Source organism: Aquarana catesbeiana, linkage group LG01 (genome assembly GCF_042186555.1).
Source record: "Aquarana catesbeiana isolate 2022-GZ linkage group LG01, ASM4218655v1, whole genome shotgun sequence".
NCBI classification, from domain to species: domain Eukaryota; kingdom Metazoa; phylum Chordata; class Amphibia; order Anura; family Ranidae; genus Aquarana; species Aquarana catesbeiana.
The window spans coordinates 65,548,827-65,574,944 of record NC_133324.1 but is presented as its reverse complement, the minus strand read 5'-3'; the positions used below and the strand labels follow the sequence as shown (position 1 = coordinate 65,574,944).

At 42.8% G+C, this 26,118-nt stretch overlaps 1 long non-coding RNA gene across 1 annotated transcript; it reads left to right on the top strand.

Moving 5' to 3' along the window:
- The first annotated feature begins 1,719 nt into the window (after positions 1–1,719).
- LOC141131963 (uncharacterized) lies at positions 1,720–24,214 on the top strand. Its single transcript, XR_012242844.1, has 3 exons — positions 1,720–1,930; positions 19,960–20,037; positions 24,054–24,214. It is a non-coding gene; the product is annotated as an uncharacterized lncRNA (long non-coding RNA).
- The last annotated feature ends 1,904 nt before the right edge of the window (positions 24,215–26,118 follow it).

Below are 26,118 nucleotides of genomic sequence, written 5' to 3'. Positions count from 1 at the left end.
TGGCTCCTGAACCAGCGTTTAAGAGAGGTCTCCTTCTACCAGTCAGGCTCAACTACCAGGTACCTAACAGTTTACATTCATCAATTTTCTCTATAATCATCATTAAGTCAAGACATTCCTTCTAATGTTCTCAACAAACCATAACAAAATGGCCGCGATCGTAGCCCCATAGAATATCTCACGGAAAATGGCCGCTGATATGTTTTCAATGGACGGTCTCCAAGAAAATGACCGACCGGCAATTATTCATTAGCTATTTATAGACACTTCCATTGCCTACAATCTATCCCCGATGAAGTCATGTGACGGTGACGACACGCGTTGGATATGGACACCGGAAGTGACGTTCGAGCTCGCCACTCGTCTGGATACATTGCACTGTGATTGTTATTTTAATGTGAGTACCTGACCCCCCTTATTTTTATCAAAATAAACGTATTGAATACCAAGGTCAAGGGTCTGAATACTTAGAACCATGTGATATTTCAGTTTTTCTTTTTTAATAAATCTGCAAAAATGTCAACAATTCTGTGTTTTTCTGTCAATATGGGGTGCTGTGTGTACATTAATTAGGAAAAAATGAACCTAAATAATTTTAGCAAATGGCTGCAATATAACAAAGAGTGAGAAATTTAAGGGGGTCTGAATACTTTCTGTCCCCACTGTGTGTATATATATATATATATATATATATTATATCTGTATATCTGTATAATGCCTAAAATATATGAGATAACGCATTGTAGGACTCCGCAAATGATGTCGAGCGAGGAGAAGGTATACAATAAATCATGATAAAATCATAGAATTAAAATAGGTAATAAATCAATAGTAAAATGATATTAAGAAGCCATCCAAATATTACACTAAAACTACTTATGTAAAACGAAGAATTTGTGTGTTAAGAACCTAAAAATCACTAATAAAACAGTTAAGATCAAATTCTATATTGAGACATCGAGGCGTGGAGGTATCTAAAATAAAAATCCATTTTGACTCTAACTGGCTGAGAGTTCTGACTTTGTGTCCTCCCCTCCAGTGTTTCTTGTAAGGTTCGATGCCCCAAAATCTCAGATGTGTGGGGTCTTGTTTGTGGTGTATGGCGAAATGTTTGGAAACACTATGTTTATCGAATCTTTTGATAATGTTTTGTATGTGTTCCTTAATTCGCACTTTCAGGAGTCTCTTTGTGCGTCCAATATACTGTAACCCACAGCTGCATTGGAGGGCATAGACAGCCCCTTCTGTATTGCAACAAATACAATCATCGACTTCTTACGTTTTGCCGGTACTGGTAGATGTAAACTTAAATATTTTTTCTGCTGGTCTTTTGGATTTTGTGCAAGCGTAGCACCATCTACATGGGTAAAAACCCTTTTCCTGTGAAGAACGTATAGTCAATTTTGGGGGGGGTCTGGAATATTTTTGACAAGTTTGCCTCTAAGTGTTGGAGCTCTCTTATATACATGATTATACAATGTAATACTGACACATAATCACACATAGGTTGGACTTGTGTCTTTTTTCAACCTCGCCTACTATGTAACTATGTAACTATGTAACTATATACAAATTTCGGTATCTGCGGAAGGAGTGATTTCAAATGTGTATCTGTTAGTAAAATATGCCAATGGCGTTTAATTATTTTCTCAACCTTTTTATGTTGGGCGTTGTAATCCAAGATGATTGGTGCTACATTAATTCTGGAGTCTTGTTTCTGATTATCTTTAATCAGTATGGTTTGATCCATCTTCTCTACTTCTTGTATTTTCGATGTGATCATGATCATAGCCTTTATTGATGAATCTGTGGCCTATCTTTTCTGCCTGAATAAGGAAATCATTATTCTTTGTGCAGTTCCTACGTAGCTGCATAAGTTGTCCTTTAGGAATGTTGCAGAGCCAGTTGTGATGATGGCAGCTCTCCATGGGTAAGTAACTATTCTTGTCAACGTTTTTAAAATGTGTTTTGGTGCTAAGTGTGTGATCTTCCTGCATTATTTCTAGGTTAAGAAAGGTCACATTATGTTTACTGATATCCCATGTTAGAGTGATGTTCCTGTCGTTCACATTCAGATTCTCCAGAAATTGTGCCAATCGTGTTTCTTCTCCTTTCCACAAAATAAAAATATCGATGAATCATTTAAAAATGATAAGCTCAGTGGGTGTGTCTGTGAAGACCATTTCTTCTTCCCATTTGGCCATAAAGAGACTGGCTATGCTGGGTGCAAATTTAGCACCCATCGCGACGCCAGTCCTTTGCTGATAATAGTTTCGATTGTATCAAAAGTAACTATTTTTAGACAAAAGTCTAGACACTTAACTAGGTATTTCCTTTGGGGGCATGATAATTCGGTGTGTTTCCTTAATCCCCATTTGGTGGCTTTGCATGCCTGGTGATGAAAGATTATTGTGTACAGTGAGGACACATCTGCTGTAGCCAGGATCCATGGGCCCCCATCTTTCGGTAGTTCTTCGAGGATCTGGAGTATCTGCTTCGTGTCTCTTTGGTGTTGTTCACAGCAGGTTATAGGTAATTGTTGATGTATTGTTCCATTCTTGCAGTTAGGGAATCGATTCCATTGACCATGGGTCTGGGGGAGGGTTTTCTTTGTCTATGTGAATTTTAGGCAATGAATAAATAATAGGTGTCCGACATGCCTCTGGAATTAAATATTTAGCTTCCTTTTTGTTAAAAATGTTTCTCTTCATCCCCAGATGTACGACCAATTCAAGTTCTTTCCTACGTCTAAAAACAGGGTTGCTGGGTAATTTGGTATAGGTTTTTTCATCTTTAAGTAGATTTTTCATACTGTTATTATATTGGTTTTTTGATAAAATCACAATGCCTCCTCCTTTATCGGCAGGCCGTATAACAATATCCTTCCTCTTGGTCAGTTTTCTGATACCACTTTTCACGAAGTTGGGCTCTTCTCATTTCTTGATTTTCAAAGTTTTCAGGTCCTCGAGTACAACCTGTTTGAATACATCTACATATTTATTGTTGTTAACTGGAGGGTTGAAAAATGACTTATTTCTGAGTGAGCTGTGTACAATCTCCTGGTCCGTTGCAGCTATTCTTGATTTGAATGGATTACGTGCTATGTATTTTTTGATGTTTAGGCTCCTAACATATTTCTGTATTTCTATATAGGTCTGGAACTTGTCTAAGTTTTTTGTTGGTGCATATTTCAGACCTTTATCTAGAACCCCAATTTCTTCCTGTTTGAGTGGAGTTCCGCTAAAATTAAAAATACCTTCTCCTTTTACTCTCTTTTTCGTTTGTTTTCTCTTGCCGGATCTTCGTCCTCTCTTCTTCCAGGGCTTCCTCTCCATCCTCTTTGTTCGTCCGTCGTCCTCGGTTGGTGGTGTTCTTTGCCTCTCCCTAAAAAAGCCTTATTGTATTATGGATCGTGATAGTAGGTCTGATAATATCTGTCATCTCTATCATCTTCTGGATGATCTCTCAAGGGGGCATACTGGTTGTACGTGGGTATGGGATATGGATCGTATGGGTGGTTGTACCCCTTGAAGGGTGGGCCCCAATTATCTCTCTCTCTATAGTTATTGTCATAGTCGGGTGCGGGGTTCCGTCCTTGGGGACCATACGCACTGTATGGAGGTCCTCTTTGTTCGCGTTGTTCATATGATGGTCTATTCCAATTGTTTCCATTATAAGGCTTCATATTATTCTTGCCATGGGGTTTTTTTCCACCCATTATGTGAAGTCTGGTTGTGTTGGGGTGGTCTTCTCTGTGGGGTCTGGTGTTTGGGGTTGTTATATCCATCATTGGGATGTGTGTGTCTTGGTAAATCAATCCTATTTCTATTGCTCATTGGTTTGTGGAAATCTGTATGTTACATTACGGTCAGGTTGGGGGTTCTCGTGTGGTGTATTTGTTCTATTACTTTTTTCTGGCGTAGAGTAAGTAGAGATCAGGTCTAGATGTCTTAATTGACTCTGCCATTTAAATACCTGATCGTTTCTAAAGTCATTCATGCTCCTAGTGTATTTTTTACTTTTTCTATTTTGAACCTCTTTATCTTTTTTTTAATAGGTCTTTGTTAAGTTGTGCAGTGAGTGTGATAAATTCTGCTGGCTCTTTGTGTGCTTCTAGTTCGTCCTTTATTTATGGTTTGGTCAATTTTCCTCAGTTTCCTCAGTTTCCTTTTTAATAGAAATCTGAGTAGTTCAAGTCCCTTCTCGTTAAAGAACTTGAACCACTCATCAATAGATCCCTCGTCAACCAGGCCGTCATTAGGTGGGATATCCCATCTTAGACGCCTGGGAACCAGGCTATCTTTTAAATACTGTTCAAAGGTAGTCATGTCCCACCACAGACTGACCTTTTTCTCCATGTTATGGCCTAGTTACCTTATTAGGTTCTCTACATCTCCATTGTTTTTAGCACTGGAGCCTGTAGTATTAAAAACATCTTCTAGGTTGATTTTCCTTTTTTCCATAAAGGAAAACACTTCCATAGTGGCTACAGGAATGGGTGGGTTTGTGGTTAACAGAAATGGTAAAGTGAATATTCCCGCGCTGCTATTGAGTATGATATGGCAATATGTATGGTGCAACAGCCACCGTATGAGTCAAACACTACCCACAATAATATATGGAAAGAATCAAAGATTGGTGCTGCGCTCCACAGTAAATAAATATAAAGTACTAAAAATAAATAACAGTGTGTGTTGTTTCAATACCAAACTGACATATATAGAAACAAATCCAATGCTTCATTAAAAGTGATCAGTGCAATGATGGCAAATAAAGTGACTGCAGTGTATTGAATGATCAAGACAGTGCAATAAAGAAAAAAACATTAAAAAAAGTCCATATGTACAGTATAAAAGTGCAAATAGTGCAAATGGATCGCAGTCCGAAAGTAATGAGATCTTCCAACTGGCAGAAGGTGCAAACGTGCAAACCATAAGGTGCTGACAAGCATCAACAGGTGACGTTTGTGCTGTGAATCTTCGGTGTAACATGACACCCGCAGGTGTACTAACTTCTTACCTTACTGCTTCAAGGTAAGCAGCATTCAAAATAACCAAGGAGGGGGGGGTCTTTCATCAGTTCCTCCAGGGTTTCCGGAGCCTAGGGGGTGATGCTCTTTTCCAGGACCAGATAAACAGCCGAACACCGCTCAGAATGTGCCAAACCAGGTAAATGGGGAAATATAAAGAAGAGACCCCCCCCTAAATGTTAAATAAATACACAAATAACTAAAAATCATCATAAATAAATAAAATTAATGATATGTATTAATACATAAATACATAATAATCAACCCCTAACCTTAAAAAATATTAAATAAATTATTATTAATAAAAATTATTATTAATAATAATAATAATAATAATAATAATAATGATGTATTTATTTAATTTGTGTTAGGGTGTTTAGTTTTTTTTTTTCTTTTTAAGGGTTAGGGGTAGGGGTTAATTATTTATTGATTATTACTTAGTATTCATTTATCAAATTTATTTCATATTTATTTATAATTATTTTTATTTATTTGTGTATTTATTTTGCATGTACTTATTAATTTAGTAGTAGTAGAAGTGGTAGTAGAAGTATTAACACCCTAACAAAAAATTTAAAAAAACCCTAACCCCTAATCCTAACACCAACTCCTAATCTTAACCCTAGCCTAACCTTAACTCTTATGCCACGTACACACGGTCGGAAAATGTGTGATAGGACCTTGTTGTCAGAAATTCCGACCATGTGTAGGCTCCATCACACATTTTTCCATCGGATTTTCCGACACACAAAGTTTGAGAGCAGGCTATAAAATTTTCCGACAACAAAATCCGTTGTCGGAATTTCCGATCGTGTGTACACAAATCCGACGAACAAAGTGCCATGCATGCTCAGAATAAATAAAGAGATGAAAGCTATTGGTTACTGCCCCGTTTATAGTCCCGACGTACGTGTTTTACGTCACCGCGTTCAGAATGATCGGATTTTCCGACAACTTTGTGTGACCGTGTGTATGCAAGACAAGTTTGAGCCAACGTCCGTCTGACAAAATCCTAGTATTTTGTTGTCGGAATGTCTGATCGATCTCCGACCGTGTGTACGGGGTATAACCCCTTACCCTAACGGAAAAAAATAATAATAAAATATTAATAAAAAAAAAAGAAATGAAAGCTAAAGGAAAAGCTAAAAAAGCTGAAATATAGTAATAACTTACAAGCATAATTCATTCCAGAAGCATGCTGGTAATCCAAAGCACTCGTATCTCAAAGTGAGTTTCCCCATAAGAAATAATGGAAACTCAGATGACTCGTTCTACAACCACTGCTGGTGTATGCAGTACTTTATGTGGCCAGAGGTGCATGGGGCACTGGTGACACTGGGAGACACTTGGGAACTTTTGACACTTTCGTGTGCTCTGAGGCTCGTTACGCCTGCCCCACCCAGCTGGGAGTGTCTCCGAGAGTCTCCAAGCGTCTCCGAGCTCTCTAGTGCCCCCGGACCTCTGGCCACATTTGGTAATATATACACCAGCGTCTTGAGTCCTGCTCATCTTGCGGGACAGCTCTCACAAATCAAATCAAGATTTTTAAAAAAATATATAGCTCTTCTTGCGAAACACTCATATACAGCATTACTCGCAAATCGAGGTATCACTGTACCTACCAACAAATGATGCAACAGAATAGTTTTCTCTATTGGCTAACAAAAAAATCAGCAAAGCTCTAAAACACTGTATAAAAACGCACAAGTCGCGCATAAAAACTCAGAAAGAAAGCGTAAACACGCTACGCTCAGCTGTGAATGCAGCCGCAGGACAAGACCCTTATATCAGTAAAACGTCAAGCTGCGTGGTAGGGTAAAATAAAAAAAAAGATGAAGCCCCACAAGGGGGGGGAGGGGGGTGATGTCTCAAAAGTTTGTCCTCATCTTCAACTGTCTCAAGGATTGGGTGTGGGAGCCGCAGCTGGACGCGGTAGGAAATCATGAATGGCAGCTGAGGAGGAAAAGTGAACAGCAAAGGGTCTTGTGTTTGTCGAAAGAGTCAGATTCCAAGGCTAACATTTCTTCCATCCTCAAAATATCGTTAACAGTGGCTATCCATAGAGTAATGGGAGGAGGATTGAAAGACTTCCAGTATTGGGGAATAATTTGTCTAGCCACTGACAAGAAGAACCTTAAAAGACTTTTCTTTTGGGATGAGATAGAGCCTGGCAGTGGCGTTGGGAGGGGGCTAAGGGGGGTTGGAGCCCCGAGTGGGCCCCCAAAAAGCCCCGGGTCTCGGGCATTCAAAATTCTATTATCAGCTCTGAGCCCGAGAGGGAACCGATCTGACTCCGAGTGCAGTCGAGTGACATAGCAGTTCTCGCCTTCTGCTGAAGCCTGCAGCATCTATGATGGACGTCCCACTGGTCCAATGCCGGGACCGTGGGACGTGTGACATCCATCATAGGCACTGCAGGCTCCAGAAGGCGGAAATTACAATGCGGCTGCGTCGAGCACTATGGGATCCCCGCTCGGCGCTTGGGTGGGCGGCTCTCCTCGCCTGTCTCTGCCTGCCTGCCGTCTACTGGGATGGGCCCGTCGCATACTATGGCTGAGGAGGAGGTCACCTGAAGTCTAACGTGTAATGGTCAGGTAGGTCAGTGCATGTCACTGTGTGTCAGGTAAGTCAGTGTGGGTAAGGTAGGTCAGTGTGTGTCAGCTAGGTCAGTGTGTGTCAAGTAGGTCAGTGTAATGGTCAGTGTGTGTCAGGTAGGTCAGTGTGTGTCAGGTAGGTCAGTGTGGGTCGGGTAGGTCAGTGTATGTCACATAGGTCAGTGTGTGTCAGGTAGGTCAGTGTGGGTCAGGTAGGTCAGTGTAATGGTCAGGTAGGTCAGTGTGCGTCAGGTAGGTCAGTGTGGGTCAGTTAGGTCAGTGTGGGTCAGTGTGTGTGTCAGGTTGGTCAGTGTAATGGTCAGTGTGGGTCAGGTAGGTCAGTGTAATGGTCAGTATGGGTCAGTGTAATGGTCAGTGTGTGTCAGGTAGATCATTGTGGGTCAGGTAGGTCAGTGTAATGGTCAGTGTGTGTCAGGTAGGTCAGTGTGGGTCAGGTAGGTCAGTATAATGGTTAGTGTGGGTCAGGTAGGTCATGGTGGGTCAGGTAGGTCAGTGTAATGGTTAGTGTGGATCAGGTAGGTCATGGTGGGTCAGGTAGGTCAGTGTAATGGTCAGTGTGTGTCAGGTAGGTCAGTGTGGGTCAGGTAGGTCAGTATAATGGTTAGTGTGGGTCAGGTAGGTCATGGTGGGTCAGGTAGGTCAGTGTAATGGTTAGTGTGGATCAGGTAGGTCATGGTGGGTCAGGTAGGTCAGTGTAATGGTCAGTGTGTGTCAGGTAGGTCAGTGTGGGTCAGGTAGGTCAGTGTAATGGTCAGTGAGTGGGTCAGGTAGGTCAGTGTAATGGTTAGTGTGGGTCAGGTAGGTCATGGTGGGTCAGGTAGGTCAGTGTAATGGTCAGTGTGGGTCAGGTAGGTCGGTGTAATGGTCAGTGTGTGTCAGGTAGGTCAGTGTGGGTCGAGTAAATCAGTGTAATGGTTAGTGTGGGTCAGGTAGGTCAGTGCAATGGTCAGTGTGGGTCAGGTAGGTCAGTGTGGGTCAGGTAGGTCAGTTTTTAGTGGTCAGCATTGATGGGCACCAGTGGCATCACTAGGGTTGGTGTCACCCGGTGCGGAAAAAATTGGTGTCACCCCCCTCCACCAACTTTAGTCGCCCTTCAGTACAGACCCCCTCCATTAAGTACAGACCCCCCTCACTCAGTACAGACCCCCCTCCATTAAGTACAGACCCCCCTCACTTGGACAGACCCCCCTCACTCGGACAGACCCCCCTCCATTAAGTACAGACCCCCATCACTCATCACAGACCCCCCTCACTAAGTATAGACCACCCTCACTCAGCACAGACAACCTCAGTGCAGAACCCCCTCCATCAGCAAGACCCCCCTCAGTGCAGATCCCCCCTCCATCAGCACAGACCCCCCTCAGTGCAGACCCCCCCTCCATCAGCACAGACCCCCCTCAGTGCAGATCCCCCCTCCATCAGCACAGACCCCCCTCAGTTCAGATCCCTCCCTCCATCAGCACAGACCCCCCTCAGTGCAGACCCCCTCTCCATTAACACAGACCCCCCTCAGTTCAGATCCCCCCCAGCACAAACCCCCCTCAGCGCAGATCCCCCCTCCATCAGCACAGACCCCCCTAAATGCAAATCCCCCTCCTCCATCAGCAAAGACCCCCCTCAGTGCAGATCCCCCCTCCATCAGCACAGACCCCCTCAGTGCAGATTCCCCCCCTCCACTTGTGCTAGTAGTCCCCCTCCCTCCCATAGAGCCTCCAGCATATGTCCATGTACAAATAAAATACATTTTTCAGACCTCAGAACAGAACGGGATAGGCACAGTGGCATGTCCCTCCTCGGACTCCCTCCTCCTGTGTACATGTAAACAGAGAGGAGGGAGTACTCAGAGGCGGCTTCAGTCCGGTCCGCTCCACTGAGGGAGACAGCCAGTGAATAACATTCCGAGGGAGAGTGGGAGGAGCTGCAGAGGGCTGGTGGGCGGAGTACCGATCTAAGCTGAGAGCCAGGGGAAACAGGTTTTCTGGGGGAAACCTAGACACAGACCAGTGGGGTGTGCGGACTGTGTGATGCCACTGCCCACAGGTGTCACCCCTCTGGCGTGTGTCACCCGGGTGCGACCCACACCCCCCACCCCCCCTAGTGACGCCACTGATGGGCACTGGTAAGCCAGACAGCAACCAGCAAGTGAGCTTACCCCCCCGTGCCTGGCTCGGACCCCTGGTCTTTTTCCGTTTTCCCACCTAGCAACGCCCCTGGAGCCTGGTAATATGGATAACAAAGCTATTTTTCAGAGAGGGTTGCAAAGTTTCATCACAGATCGTGTTGTAGATTGCAAAGACACCAACACTTTGGCATTCTAAATATCATGCAGTTAGGGTTTAGGGCTACTTAAAAAATAAATAAATAACGTTTTACATTTTTCTTCCCTAAATAAACATTTTTTTGCCTAATCGATATGCTACATTTCACTCTGCAATGCAACATCTGCTTTAATTAGGCTTATGTTTCACACATATAATGAACAATAAAAAAAGAAAAGAGAAGAGAAGATTTACCACTCCCCCAGTGACCTCCGATCTCCCACAACCGTTAGAAGCCAACTGTTGTAAACATTCTACCTGTAAACACGCATTAAAAAGTTCTGGGATTTTCTCATATGCAGAATCTTCTGGGTAAAGAAACAAATACCTAATTTGGCTTCCAACTTTTGACATAAAACATCAAAGAAGGGAAATGCAGGTGTGAATATATTATCAGAAACTTTTATTACTGCTCCAGAAACCTGAAATGTATGGTGAGTAATTACTCCACATTCATCACCTTACTTTAAAAAAATGTAACACCTTTGATTTAATTGATCCAAAGCTTGAGTCACACCTACAGGTGCAACCAAGCGCAGGTGCCTTCCTGTGCATCACATGTAGGGCAGCCCATTTATTTTAATGGAGGGAAAAAAAGGCAGCGCTACAAATGGAAAGTCCATACAGTAGTTCTTGGATGGACGATATTAATTCAATCTAGTGCCGATCACCCAGGTGAATCAGAAATTATATCAACCGTGCCACCACCTGAAGAAAAACCTGCTTACCAGCTGGCAGGTAAGTTGGGCAGTTGGCTTATACCCAGCCAGGGCCTTTCCTCATAGGGGAGATCCACTGATGGACCGGAGGATGGATATAGGATGAAATGGATTGGATACTCATCTCCTCCTGGCAGCACGAGACCTTACACAGACCACGAGACCCAGCCACATATAGAGGAAGAAAGACCTTCCATAGCGTAATACTGTCACAATTGTTAGTTTAATAAAAAGTAATGCACTTACATGAAGTTAAAATGTCACAGATAAAATCAGAGCCGGCTGGCTGCAAACAAACTCCTGTCCTCCTAACGTAGGAGCATGGTGACATCAACACGTGTCCTTGCCCAGACGCGTTTCGTCATAGATGACGTTATCAATGGGGAAGGGGAAGTGTGTTGAATCGCCACCTTTATATTGTTACCAAGCCTCGTTCTGAGTCCCGCAGGCAGAGTCACGAGGCGCCATCTTAGGCTTGGGCAACAGTACCTAATCTAGGGGGAAAGTATGGGAAACCGAAGGAGAATTTATTTTCTTAATGAAAGAAAAAGGAAATAAAAAAACAAAACAAAAACAGCACTAAACCAATGCCAATGTATATCCAGTATCAGTGTCGACAATGCAACATTAACCAAAGAATAACACAAACTAAGTGTATTTAAAGAATGTTATAAATATTGGATAACAGAATATTATCCAAAAATAAAAAACAATAAATAATTGAGGTGATTGTGGTGAATATGAGTAAACGAATACTCAAAACCAACCAGAACACCTGTGTATAAATATATATATGTATTAGACTAATAGGTGTCCAGTTGGGAAGTGATCGAAAACTAGATAAATAAATCAATAGAAAATAATAAATGTGTAAATCACCAAACAATAATAAAATTGTAGTAGTATACATATGGAGTGAAGAACATATATAATAATTTATTAATTAAATAAAATAAGACAATGTAGTTAACATTGCTTATCTATTTGAAATATAAATATATGTGTGGTAAATTTTCTTTTATCAGTGAAGAAATACAACAAAATAGAAAAATATGCCAAATAGGGAATCAATTGAATTGTAATCACCTAAATCTAACTCATTAAAACAAATGAATAATTAATGTGAATGTTAGAATGTGGTGATAGAAGAGAAAAAAAGATTATTTATGTTCAAAAATTAGGAGTCAAAATAAAATAAGACTAAAAATAAATATAAAGAAAAAGAAAAGGCCTGATCCAATCCATCCTCATGTGTAAAGATATTAACCCCATAGTTCGATAGGCTAAACCCAATCATTTATTTTAATGGGCTGTGCTACATGGGAGAAACGCGGAAAAAGAGTGCCTGACTCTTTTCCAAACATGCACCGCACCTGAACTGTGTGGTGTTCATGCACCATGCGATTTGGTGCGCACGAAAGCACGCACGTTTGCAGATGTGTGGGGGTGCCTTTGCAACTTTCTTGGCTTTGTCTGATCCAGCCTGGACCCGTGTGGATCCACTGTGCTCTCTCTCTCTCACGTCTGGCCTCCAACACGGTCTCTCCCATCTCCTTCTGTGTTCCCGGGCTTTTACCTTTTTAAATACTCCCACCCCTTTACCAGTCCTCTTGGGCAGTGTAGTTCAGCTTCAACTAATCTGGGTGAAAGAATCCTGCTTACAGCATACAAGTCCCAGTGTCCCCAGCATTCCTGTATGGGTTGTGTGATGACTAAGTTGTGGAACACTGCCATCTTGTGGCCAAATAGAGTTCTGCATAACAGTAACATTGCACAGTGTTACATTTGCTAAAGGGCAACGCGTTTCTCTGCATATCAGAAAAGCACGTTCCTGACAAGCAAAGATATCAACCTAGCCTAAATTATGCTTGTTCAGATGAGTGGCCAGGGGGCAATAAAAGCAGGGCGTGGCTTTTCCGCTTCCCTTCCCCCCAACCACCCACCTAAACAAGGATATGCAGCTGCTCAGGGCTGTGCACACGATGTGGCCACAATGTGTTGCTGCACCAACGTAGAAAATTTAAACCCCAACGCCACATTTTGAGCCCAGTACCATACTAGAAGCAGTCCACTTCAGTGAATCAGGCCATGGTGCAACTGCACATCCACTGCAAAGTACATGGTTGAAGAGCAGTAGGTTGGCATTTACCGACCTCGCTTACATGGGCATAATTAAGTGTTCACCCGTGCAAATGGCTGTGTTTGCCCACACATGACGCATTGTGCAGGTACTGGAGCATGTTCTCGAATGCACACAGTCTGAGTTCAGGGACATGGACCTGCACCTTTGTGGTTGTCAAATTAGGAGCAGCAACTGTTTCCGTGCAGTCCAGGGACTACCTGCACAAAGATGCACTGAATACTTGTGAGCAAACACCGCCTTTAACACAGATGTACAGTTATGTACGCCCATGTTAATGAGGCCTCAGGGTTGAAATAGGCGGTGAGAAGACATGTTGCCCCCCAGCTGCCTGTCAACTGCCCCCTGAAAAGTGATCTATCACAGATCACTTTTCAGAGGGGTGGCAAGGGTTGCTGCACATCAGAATGAGCCCTGAGGGTGGATATTTAAAAGAAACTATAACAGTTTAGGTTCGTGTTATTTTATTTTTGGGGCTGAACTCCAGGCAAATGACTAAATATGCACATGAAATTCTGTATAAGGGAGCTGATTTATTGGCTAATGGATTTTTATTTTTGTCCATCCAGTCCTGAGATTTACACAACAGCCACACAACACAACTATGTCTGGCAGGAGACATGTGTAGCACCCTATGTGTGCTACTATAGTGAGAGTAGGTAAAAGCATATTCTGGCCCAAGGATAAACCTGAGTTACCGATGCTGGGTCAGGGTTATTAGAGGCCAGGGCTGGATGACTCATCCTAGCAGCTCTCCGGTGCCTCCCCCTGTCTCTGGAATGTTGGAGAATGTTCTGGAACTAGTGGGCGGAGGTGAGGAGGAGCTGCCTTGAATATTAAGGGGCCTTTGGCCAATCCCAAGGTTGGGGTCCTGTCTGTGAGCTAAAGAAGCCCTTAAATAGACATGGTCCTTGCCAGCAGGGGTGTCGGGTGGAAGATGGAGAAGGAGTGTCAGGTGGAAGAGGAGAGGCTGTCGGTGGCCCTTGGGAGACCCCTGCCAGGGAGGAGTTGTATCTTGGGCTGGAGCTCGGGAGGCTGGCCTGGAAGGATCCCACCACAGGAAACAGTTGAGGGGATTCATGCCGGAGAGGCAGTGGGAGAGAAATAACAGTGAGTAGATCAGCACGGTGCAGGGACAAGACAAGGGGAGAGACTGACGACTCTAACAGTGCTCTCTTGAACACCGCGGTGTGCCAAGTCTTCATCCAACCTTGCGCTGGGGAATCTCCATGTGTGTAAAGTCAGGAGGACTGGGGGAAGAAAGCAGCCAGGTGTGCTGGTGGCAGGTGCTGTACATAGTGAACCAAGTTTGTGCAAGAGGAAGGAAGTGGCAAGGTTTCATAACCGGAATTATACACTGCGGACCGGAAGTGACGTATCGGGTACCGTGTCACGCTGTTTCCTTGTATTTGTTTGGCGCATCTGAGTTTACCTGAGTTTAAGCGGCCTTTGTATTTTAATAAATTCACTGTTTGGTGATATTAACCTATTGGAGGCTTAATTATTTTGCATGTGGATCTCACCTATTATTGAGAGGAGTTACAACCCCGGGATATTGGACATGCCGCTAAGGTATGAGTTCTGGGAGCACATAGCGGTGGTGTGTTTATCACAAAGTCACGAGATCATCTATCAACTTTTCATTCACTTTTTTATTGAACTTTATTTATTTATATTTCACTCACCATTCAGCATCACCACTGGACTTTATAATATATAATAACTTTTTGCTTTTGATCCACTGATACACCATTGTGATATATCGTTATTAAGACCACTTCCACTATTTTATATTATTATCACTGGATTTGTTTTTTCTTATATGTTTTTTCTTTTTTGGATATCACCGAGTATTGGAGATTCATTTTATTGTTTATTTATTGATTCATAGATTTATTCACAAGAGAGGTGTTGCGCAATATCATTTTTATATGTATAATATTTATGTATGCATCATTTCTAGTTTTCATTGAGTGAGGGGTGTTCACCTTTTGGATTTTGCAGCAACAGAGTTATTCATTTTCAGTCTTAATATAGTCACAGAGTTATTCATTTTCAGTCTTAATATAGTAGTGCAGAAGTCCTTCTACGGATTATTTTCACATCTTGAGTATGCCGTCCAGTTCTGGTCACCAGTCCTCCGGAAGGATGTCCTGGAGCTGGAGAAAGTCCAGAGAAGGGCCGCAAAGCTAATGTAGCACCCTCCTAGGTAGGTGCTAGGATTAGTGTAGTATAGTTTTGTTTCCCTGCTGAACAAAAGAACTGCTACGGAAATGTACTTAACTCATTGCTTAAAGCGATTATAAACTCTCGTTTTTTTGTTTCTTTTTATAAAAAACATGTTATACTTACCTCCTCTGTGCAGTGGATTTGCACAGAGCAGCCTGGATCCTCCTCTTCTCGGGTCCCTCTTTGCTGGCCCCTCCCTCCTGTTGAGTGCCCCTTCAGCCAGTAGCTTTCTATGGGGGCACCCGAGCTGAGTCAGAGCTCCATGTATCCATTCGGACACAGAGCCCTTACCTGGCCCCGCCCCCTTTCTCCCATGATTGGCTGACTGACTTTGATTGACAGCTGCGGGAGCCAGTGGTGCCGCTGCTGTGTCTCAGCCAATCAGGAGGAGTGTCCTGGATGGCCGAGGGACTCGTGGACATCGCTGGAGAGAGATGGGGCTCAGGTAAGTAATTAGGGGGTACTGGAGAGGCTGCTACACATGGAAGGTTTTTTTTTATCTTAATGCAAAGAATGCATTAAAATAAAAAACCGTCTGCCTTTACAACCCTTTTAACAGAGAGTTGCCCTTGATTAGTGTAGCCTGCTCAGTGTGCTCAGCTGCTGGTCGGGTCTGCCTCTAGCCTCCTCTGTATCCAAGTAACCTAGGAAGGTTCTGGATGAATAGGTGGATGTTATGCAGAACACAACATTGATATTAATACCACTCCAGCCAATCCCAGGGAGGGTGGCCCTGAAGCATGCTGGGAAAAGGTATTTATTATTTGGATGCATTGAGCCTTTCCCCGGGCACCTGCTGCCATTTAGCCTCAGGTGGGCGACCTGAGGGCTTAAAGTTAGTGAGAGTTACATAGTTACATAGTAGGTGAGGTTGAAAAAAAGACACAAGTCTATCAAGTCTAACCTATGTGTGTGATTATATGTCAGTATTAATATAAAAAAGATTGAAGCGCTTCACTGCGTGATCAATGGAAGTGAAATACATATGTGTGTAACCCACACAAAAATACCCAGTCAAAATGAAATAAATATACAAATAAATAGTGGAGTGTCAAACCGGATGATTAGCTATCAAACCATAAATAAATATTAATTAATACCAAATGATTATAAATAGACACACTGATGGTATAATATAAATATGTATCAAGATAGGACAACCAATTCAAATGAAGCACATAACAATGATTGTAAATACCCAGTGTGTAGTTTTAATTCATGTATATGTGTATGTAGCGGTTTTTATTTACTAATATGTGTAATTTGCTATTACCTTTTAATTGTTTACATAATAAAAGTAGACTCTAAATCAACAGATGATGACATGCAGTAAGCAGGATGATGACTCGAGTGAATCACATTGTAGCCATGGTAACCGCTATGCCAATGTGCTATAAGACTGAGACCGTGATGTCTCGAGTGTAACCTTGAGCAAGTCACGTGACGGTGACGCAACGCGTGGGAGGAGCCTAGGACGCACTGTGCAGTCTGTCAGTGTGGCTGTGTACTGCAGCGATCCTGCTCTCGTCCTTGACGGCTGACTGCTAATCACATCTGCATATGTCTTTCCCAATAAGGGGCGCACGTGAGTGGATCTCATAGCATGTTTGCTGGTGTACCATATTTTCAGAGCATTGCGCAATGAAAGTTTTTTCTTTACTTGCTTTACATATGATGTCTGGCGCTGAAAACCACATCTTATGAGTTTGGAGTTGAATGACGCTATCGGTCAGCACTAACAAGCAAGCACTCCAATTAAGCAATTTAAGAACTTTTAATACTGGGACTATATTTTATCCTTCATTTGAATTGGTTGTCCTATCTTGATACATATTTATATTATACCATCCGTGTGTCTATTTATAATCATTTGGTATTAATTAATATTTATTTATGGTTTGATACTGTAGCTAATCATCCGGTTTGATACTCCACTATTTATTTGTATATTTATTTCATTTTGACATAGGTTTTTATTAGTTTCAACACGTGTGGCTACTTATTTTAGCTGCATTTTGCATTGCACATTAGCTGGGTATTTTTGTGTGGGTTACACACATATGTATTTCACTTCCATTGATCACGCAGTGAAGCGCTTCAATCTTTTTTATATTTATATATTTGTTGAGATTTTGAGCACTCTTTATTGATAGCAGCCTCACAATTTTATTTGATCATTGAATTTTTGTTTTTATCTTAAATAACCATCACAGCGCTTTTGTTTTTGCACATATATGTCTGTATTACATTGTATATCCCTGTATGTTGTGGTCATTCAGGTGCTTATCTAATAGTTTCTTGAAACTATCAATGCCCCCCGCTGAGACCACCGCCTGTGATAGGGAATTCCACATTCTTGCCGCTCTTACAGTGAAGAACCCTCTACGTAGTTTAAGGTTAAACCTCTTTTCTTCTAATTTTAATGAGTGGCCACGAGTCTTGTTAAACTCCCTTCTGCGAAAAAGTTTTATCCCTATTGTGGGGTCACCAGTATGGTATTTGTATATTGAAATCATATCCCCTCTCAAGCGTCTCTTCTCCAGAGAGAATAAGTTCAGTGCTCGCAACCTTTCCTCATAACTAATATCCTCCAGACCCTTTATTAGCTTTGTTGCCCTTTTTTGTACTCGCTCCATTTCCAGTACATCCTTCCTGAGGACTGGTGCCCAAAACTGGACAGCATACTCGAGGTGCGGCTGGACCAGAGTCTTGTAGAGCAGGAGAATTATCGCTTTATCTCTGGAGTTGATCCCCTTTTTAATGCATGCCAATATTCTGTTTGCTTTGTTAGCAGCAGCTTGGCATTGCATGGCATTGCATCATCTACTAGGACCCCCAGGTCCTTTTCCATTTGTAGTGACCCTGGTTCTACAGTGCTGACAGAAGGGAATGTCTATTGAAGATCTGGTCTGGTATCACTGGTATAGATTGTGGCTTGGACGTTTAAAGGAGGTCACCAGCTGTCCCTGGACATTTTGTGAGTACAGGCAACCCAAAGGATCCATAGATTTGTGCTATTAACCTCTTTTGGTGTGCTATATAGTCAGCTAAAGGGTCCAGACAAGGGAACACTGGCTAGTGCTCTGAAGAGCTTGTCCAACTGTTGCTACTGCATAGGACTTTGCTCGGTTTCTGCTACTTCTGGCTTGTGTTCTGGGGAGCTTTGACCAGCTACTACTGCTACTAAGGGACATTGCTCAATCCTGAAACGACTTTGCTGCTCCTGGCCCCTCCCTCCTGTCGAGTGCACCCATAGCCAGCAGCTTCCTACAGGGGGCACTGGAACCAAGTTACAGCTCTGTGCGTTCATTCAGACAGGGAGCCCAGACCTGGCCCTGCCCCCTCTCTCCCCTAATTGGCTAACTGACTTTGATTGACAGCTGCGGGAGCCAATGGCGCCTCTGCTGTGTCTCAGCCAATCAAGAGGATTGTCCCGGACGGCTTAGACATTCACGGACATCGCTGGAGAGAAATGAGGCTCAGGTAGGTAATAAGCGGGTGCTGGGGGGGGGGGCTGCTACACACAAAAGTTTTTTTTATCTTAATGCATTACCACTATAAGCCTAGTACACATGTCGTTTTTTTTTTTCATTCAACCCAGCGGGCTGATTGACAGCTGTTAGTACAGCGTTCTCCCCTGCTGCGCTATTGTGTTCTGACAAGGGGAAGGCCATCCTGCCAGAACACACCAGTCATTGGCTGAGAGCACTGATCGGGAGCCGATCGGCAGACCTTTTTTGGTCAAGGTCCTGGAGTGGCCTAGCCAGTCTCCAGTTCTCAACCCCATTGAAAACCTTTGGAGGGAGTTGAAAGTCCGTGTTGCCCAGCGACAGCCCCAAAACATCACTGCTCTAGAGGAGATCTGCATGGAGGAATGGGCCAACATACCAGAAACAGTGTGTGACAACCTTGTGAGGACTTACAGAAAACGTTTGACCTCTGTCATTGCCAACAAAGGATATATAACAAAGTATTGAGATGAACTTTTGATATTGACCAAATACTTATTTTCCACCATAATTTGCAATTAAATTCTTTCAATAATCAGACAATGTGATTGTCTGGATTTGTTTCCACATTTTGTCTCTCATAGTTGAGGTATACCTATGATGACAATTACAGGCCTCTCTCATCTTTTTAAGTGGGAGAACTTTCACAATTGGTGGCTGACTAAATACTTTTTTGCCCCACTGTATATGTTCTCAAATATGCTTACTGCAATATTACTTTCAGAACTGTAAAGTATCCGTAAATAATGATCAAATTCACTCAAATTTCATGATAAAACGTCCATCTAGGTGTCATTCATGACTTTGTGAATCCACCGCTGACTCTTTACACTAACTTCAGTGCACCTTCACCCGCCTAGTGAGCACACAAATTGCTTACCAGAGCCAAAGGCCTCACAAAAACAGCCCATACATGCTTCCCGAGATCAGATTGAATTTCAGGGTTTAATGATCTCTGTTCCGGCCAATGAACGACTCTGTGTTGGCTGCTCGCCCCTTGATCAGTTGCAGCAACAATTACCAATGTTCGGATATGCATGAAATACAATTCTCTATAGTGCATTACCCGATATACAGATAAATTATTAAAAGATATTACACTTACAATGATGTAGAACGAAAAAACAATGAGAATAAAAAAGACCTGCGCGCCACACGAGTCCGTGACCGCACGTGATGATGTCACTGCCAAAGGCTCTGCCTGACGTGTTTCATCCAATAACGTCTTCAGGGGATAGCAGATACACATAAGTGTATTAGTTGGTGCTTTTGTATGCCTGCCTGGAATTCAACTCATAATACATGCATATGTGATAACTACAATCTGGAATGTATAGTAATAGAAAAGACAGCTTTATGTGTGATATTGTATGTAATTCAGTCCTTCTTTGTTTAAGAAGCAGAAACTAGTGAAACAATTACCTCTGGAAAACATGTGTCTAGAAACTGACTCCCCAGCTCTCGGACCAGAAAAGCAGGTACATTTTTATATTAACCTCTTATTTTTTTTATCTTTGTTAGTCCTCTTGGTTGATCCCTGTGTACCCCTCCAGGGGAATCCCTGCCATTATATGGAAATAACTATCACATTACTCCGGCTTGCCTGTCCTCAAAATAGAAGAGTGCTTTTCACATGACTTGTTTTAAGGCCCAGTTCACACTGATGCGGTTTGGGAACCGTCGCAATTCTTGAGTGGTTCCTGCACCACATCACAATCTCAGGCAGTTCACACTGTGCTCTGCGAACCGCTGCGGGTGTCAATATAAAGTTAATGACACCCCCAAATCGGTTCGCAGAACGCAGTGCGAACTGTAGAATCAGATTGCATGGGTCTGAACACCCATGCGATCTGATTCCATTGTGGACAAAAGAAAAGGGTCCTGCACTGTGTAAATTGAGCCATACATAATGTATGGCTCAATTTGCACCGCACTGAATTTGCGTGTCATTTTTACAGGAATCCGGTGCGATTCCTGTACAAATGACATGCGATGCGGCAGACCGCATCAGTGTGAACCCAGCCTGAGGCCTACTACTCCTCCGCCTGTCACATGACCTGTTTTAAGCGTTACTACTCCTCTGCCTGACACTTTTCTTATATGAGAATGAATAGGACTTTGTTGGCTTCAGAGAGTAAGTAAAGCAGAAAGGAAAATCTGGTCAGTGGAATGACATAGAACATTTCCAACAGGTTTTTATTTGTAACCCTTTCCTACTCTCTCCAAACAAAATAAAATTATGTGGGTCAGAATTCATTTTTTGAAGTTGAAAGCTGTGCACACAAAGTTTTATGTAATAAATGAATTAGTAGCCACAGAGGATATAAATCCACTCTGTGCGCATCAAATGCCTTTACAAACCCAGATATTAACATATAACAGTGACATCATCATTGTGCTGTACATAGCCTGTGCAGAGAGCAGAGCTGTGGAAGGGACCCAGCAGGCCCCGCCCTGTACATGCCCCCGGTAGAAAATTTCCGGTGGAGGCCGAGACCAGACTAGTCACCCTGCACAAGGAGAGCAACGGTGAGCGGTCTTTATTATAGGAAGCTCCTGCACAGAGCTAAAGCTTCACATTGGATTCCTGCACAGATTAGAAAAAAATACAAAAAGTACACAAAGATTCAAGGAGGAAGACACATGACTCTTGTAGTTAGACAATATTTGCTGATCAGAGTGCAGCTTTAAAGAGGTTGTAAACCTCAAAAAAAAAAATTGCATACTAGCTCATTATGAAATACCTTAGAACGATGCCCTGAATCGGCGCCGGCACACCGCTGACAGGGCCAACATCTTTCCCGGAGTTACTTCCAAGTTCGCGGGCTCCGGCGCTGTATTTGGCCGGAGCCGCCATGACATCACTCCCACGCATGCACGGGAGCTGCCGGTCACGGCACAGGCCCCGAAAAAACGTCACGAGCGGGCCGTCCCTTCAGTGCGCATGCACCGATGACGTCGGCGCCAGCGTATATAGTAAATATCTCCTAAATGGTGAAAGTTTAGGAGATATTTAGGCTACTTTCACACTGAAAGCGCCGACCGCAAAATGGGACTTTTTAATCCTTTTTTTGGGGTAAAAAGCACCCCACTAGCAGCCAAAAAGAGGTGCAAAGGCGCCGCTTTAACAGCACTAAAACGACACTAAAACGAGTGACCATTTAGCGCTGTTAAAGTGGTGCTTTTGCACCTCTTTTCGGCGGCTAGTGGGGCACTTTTTACCCCCCAAAAAAGTATAAAAAGTCCCATTTTGCAGTGCTCTCAATTCGCTTTTAGCGCTAGTTTGCACTTGCTTCAAAACATGGCTTCAGACACGCTTTGTTTAAGCTCTCTGAATGCCAGTCAAAGCTCCTGTCACTAAATAAAATGGTTAGCTTACAGTCGTGTTTACAACTTGCTTTTGCTTGGTGCTTCGACGAGGCTTTGGTGGAGCTTCGGTGAGGCTTCAGGGGCTTTGATGAGACTTCGGTGGGGCTTTAAGGGAGCTTTGCCACAGACTTCTATGGAGGCTTTGAAGATGCTTTGAAGCACCACTAAAGCTACATGGGGTATCATTTTTGAAGCGAAGCCAAAGCAAAGCAAATGAGCTTTAACAAAGCCCGTCCGAAACCTTGTTTTGGAGCAAGTGTAAACTAGCCATTAATGTGTGTTGAAGCCGAAGCAAGTGTAGATGACCCCTTAAGGCGCTTTGAAAGAGCTGCCTATGCTAAATACAGCATTCCCAACCCGCCCCGAAGATGCTGCTACTTTTCGTAACGTCCTGCAAGCGCACCGCCCTATTGTGAAAAGACACACTGGAATGAATGGGAGGCAGTTTTCAGGCGTTTTGCAGAGGCTGTTTCTAGAGCTGAAGCGCCTGAAAACCGCCTCAGTGTGAAAGGGGCCTTACAGTATCTACAGGTAAGCCTTATAATAGGCTTACCTGTAGGTACAATTAAAGAGGAAGACTACTTCCTCTACTACTTCCTTCCCTTAAGAACCTACCAGTCAGAAACACCTTAGTAGCATACTGTGACTTAGCCTTGCTTTCAGATAAAGGGGGTCTTTTGAAATGGAACCCCTTGTGTGCAGTGCTGTGAACTGTTATCAGAAGGAATAAGCCTGTGAATTGTTATGTTATGTTATGTCATCATGCCCAGCCTCTGCATTCAAAAAAATAGCGCCGCCACAGCTGGGAAGCCGTGATCTCTTTTTGTTTTTTTTTAATTTCAGGGTTCCCAGCTTAGAGGTGAGATGTGGGGTCTTATTGACCCCATATCTCACTGTAAAAAGAACAGATCGTGCCATATTCCTATTACAAGGGATGTTTACATTTCTTGTAATAGGAATAAAAGTGATCAAAATTATTTATTTTTTTTAAAGTGTCAAACTAAAAAAAAAAAAAAAGTCAAATTAACAATAAAAAAAAAAATAAAAAAAATTTAACGTGCCCCTGTCCCCGTGAGCTCGCACGCAGAAGCGAACGCTTACGTAAGTCCCACCCACAAACAGTGTTCAAACCACACATGTGAGGTATTGCCACGAACGTTAGAGCGAGAGAAATAATTCTAGCCATAGACCTCCTCTGTAACTCAAAACATGTAACCAGTAAAAAATTAAAAAATCGTCGCCTATGGGGATTTTTAAGTTTGGCGCCATTCCACGAGTGTGTGCAATTTTGAAGGGTGACATGTTAGGTATCTATTTACTCGGAGTCTCTATCTTTCACATTATGCAAAAAAATTGTGCTAACTTTAATGTTTTGTTTTTTGTTTTTTTAAAGCATGAAACTGTTTTTTTCCCAAAAAAAAGTGTTTGAAAAATTGCCGCACAAATACCGTGCGAGATAAAAAGTTGCCACGACCGCCATTGTACTCTCTAGGGTTTTTGCTAAAAAAACATATATAATGTTTGGGGGTTCTATGTCATTTTCTAGCAAAAAATGATGAATTTTACATGTAGGAGAGAAATGTCAGAATTGGCCTGGGTGCGAAGTGGTTAAATAACAAACAGGTTTATAATTGCCTGCTCTGTGCCCTGAACCTCCTCTTCTCGGGTCCTCCACCAGTGATTCTTTGTGCTCCCCTCTGACAAGTTCCCCATTAGGAAGTACCTTCCTATGGGGGCAACTTGTGCTGCCTCGCTTCCGAGTCTCCCTGTCTGCATCTATTGACACAGACAGTAGGGCTTGGCCCCACCCCTCGCTCCTGCATCACTGGCTCTGATTGACAGCAGCAGGAGCCAATGGCTCCCCCTGCTTCTGCAAAGCCCAAGAGACCAGGAAGTGAGGAGAGAGAAGAGCTGCAGACATGCACAGCCCTGGATCGAATGAGGGCTCAGGTAAGTAAAAGGGGGGCTGATGCATAAACATTTTTTACCCTAATGCAAGGAATGCATCAAGGTACAAAATGTTTAGGCTTTATAACTACTTTAACGTATTCACAAAGAAAAATTCAACATTGAAAACATCTAAAAATAGATTTAAGGTTTACTAACAATTGTTTTTTTTTTACAGGTCGGAAATGAGCCCAAAAATATCATATTTTCTGCTGAATACATTGCTAAAATCAAAGGGATATCTCTGGAAGAAGTGATTGAAGTAACTACAAAGAACGCCATCAAACTATTCCCCAAACTGAAACAAGCTGTTCACAAATAAAAAAAATGTTTTATAGATGTTGGACAATGTTTTGTGTTCATGGTTTCTGATTAGAGGCTGCAGACAAGGAAAAGATGTGTGTGACATCGAGGAGTCATTTTATAAAGGAAGCAGCCACAGCTTACTTATACAGAAGATATATAAAAGGAAATTGATGGATATTCGGTGATAAATCTCTGAGCTCTGTCCCAGCTCTTGTAGCTGTTCCTCCAGTAGGATAAGGATGTAGTAATCCACTTTTATAAATGTATCCCTGTTATGTTCTTGCCAATTGTGTCAATCCCTAGGAAGTGTAGATCTTTGTCACATTTACTTGAGTGTATACCCCAATGTATATGGTCACACAAGGCCTGGGTGGCAGGATAAGGTCTTCTTGCACCCAAGGTGAAGATGCCAAAGTGTGACACCCCCCCAAACACTGAGCTCTTTGTGGCACAACTTTGTCCAGCCTTATTCAGGGTTCAGAGCCTTCAGCCATCTTGATTGGGCGAGCCAGTGCTCATTTGCTCATTTATCTCTGCACCGTTGCAAAAATGAAAACAATAAAATGGTAAGGGGAAACAAGGAGCTAATAAATTTAAAAGATCACAAGGGGCAAAAATGTTTAAAAAAAATAAAAAAAGTTGTTATTTTCACATAACCGTAATTTATGAATGAAAGCTACAATGAAAATTTTCATTCATAAATGCAGAGCAGGACCCGAGCTGTCAAACTGATAGCTCAGTTCTACAGATTACACAGGAGAAATATGGATCTCCCTGTGTAATCATCACAGCTCTGTGACAGCAAGGCTCTGTGCTCTGCTTACTGGGAGCATGCAGAGATACTGATATAGAGCAGGAGGCTGTCACACCGACAGCAGAGTGCTGCTGGTTACACAGAGACTAGTGATCTCCCATGTAATCTGCACAACTAAGCTATCCATTTGATAGGTTATGCACTAACAGTAGTGCAAAATGTGTTTAACTTTCAGCTTTTAACTTTCAGATCAATTGATGATTTTAAAGAAAATTTAAAGATGCATTCCAGCCTGGGAAAAAAATAATAAAAGTCAGCAGCTACTGTAGCTGCTGACTTTTACTATATGGAGACTTACAGTATCTCACAAAAGTGAGTACACCCCTCACATTTTTGTAAATATTTTATTATATCTTTTCATGTGACAACACTGAAGAAATGACACTTTGCTACAATGTAAAGTAGTGAGTGTACAGCTTGTATAACAGTGTAAATTTGCTGTCCTCTCAAAATAACTCAACACACAGCCATTAATGTCTAAACTGCTGGCAACAAAAGTGAGTACACCCCTAAGTGAAAATGTCCAAGTTGGGCCCAAAGTGTCAATATTTTGTGTGGCCACAATTATTTTCCAGCACTGCCTTAACCCTCTTGGGCATGGAGTTCACCAGAGCTTCACAGGTTGCCACTGGAGTCCTCTTCTACTCCTCCATGATGACATCACAGAGCTGGTGGATGTTAGAGACCTTGAGCTCCTCCACCTTCCATTTGAGGATGCCCCACAGATGCTCAATAGGGTTTAGGTCTGAACACATGCTTGGCCAGTCCATCACCAGCTTCTTTAGCAAGGCAGTTGTCGTATTGGAGGTGTGTTGGGGGTCGTTATCATGTTGGAATACTGCCCTGTGGCCCAGTCTCTGAAGGGAGGGGATCATGCTCTGCTTCAGTATGTCACAGTACATGTTGGCATTCATAGATCCCTCAATGAACTGTAGCTCCCCAGTGCCGGCAGCACTCATGCAGCCTCAGACCATGGCACTTCCACAATGCTTGACTGTAGGCAAGACACACTTGTCTTTGTACTCCTCACCTGGTTGCCGCCACACACGCTTGACACCATCTGAACCAAATAAATTTATCTTGGTCTCATCAGACCACAGAACATGGTTGCAGTAATCCATGT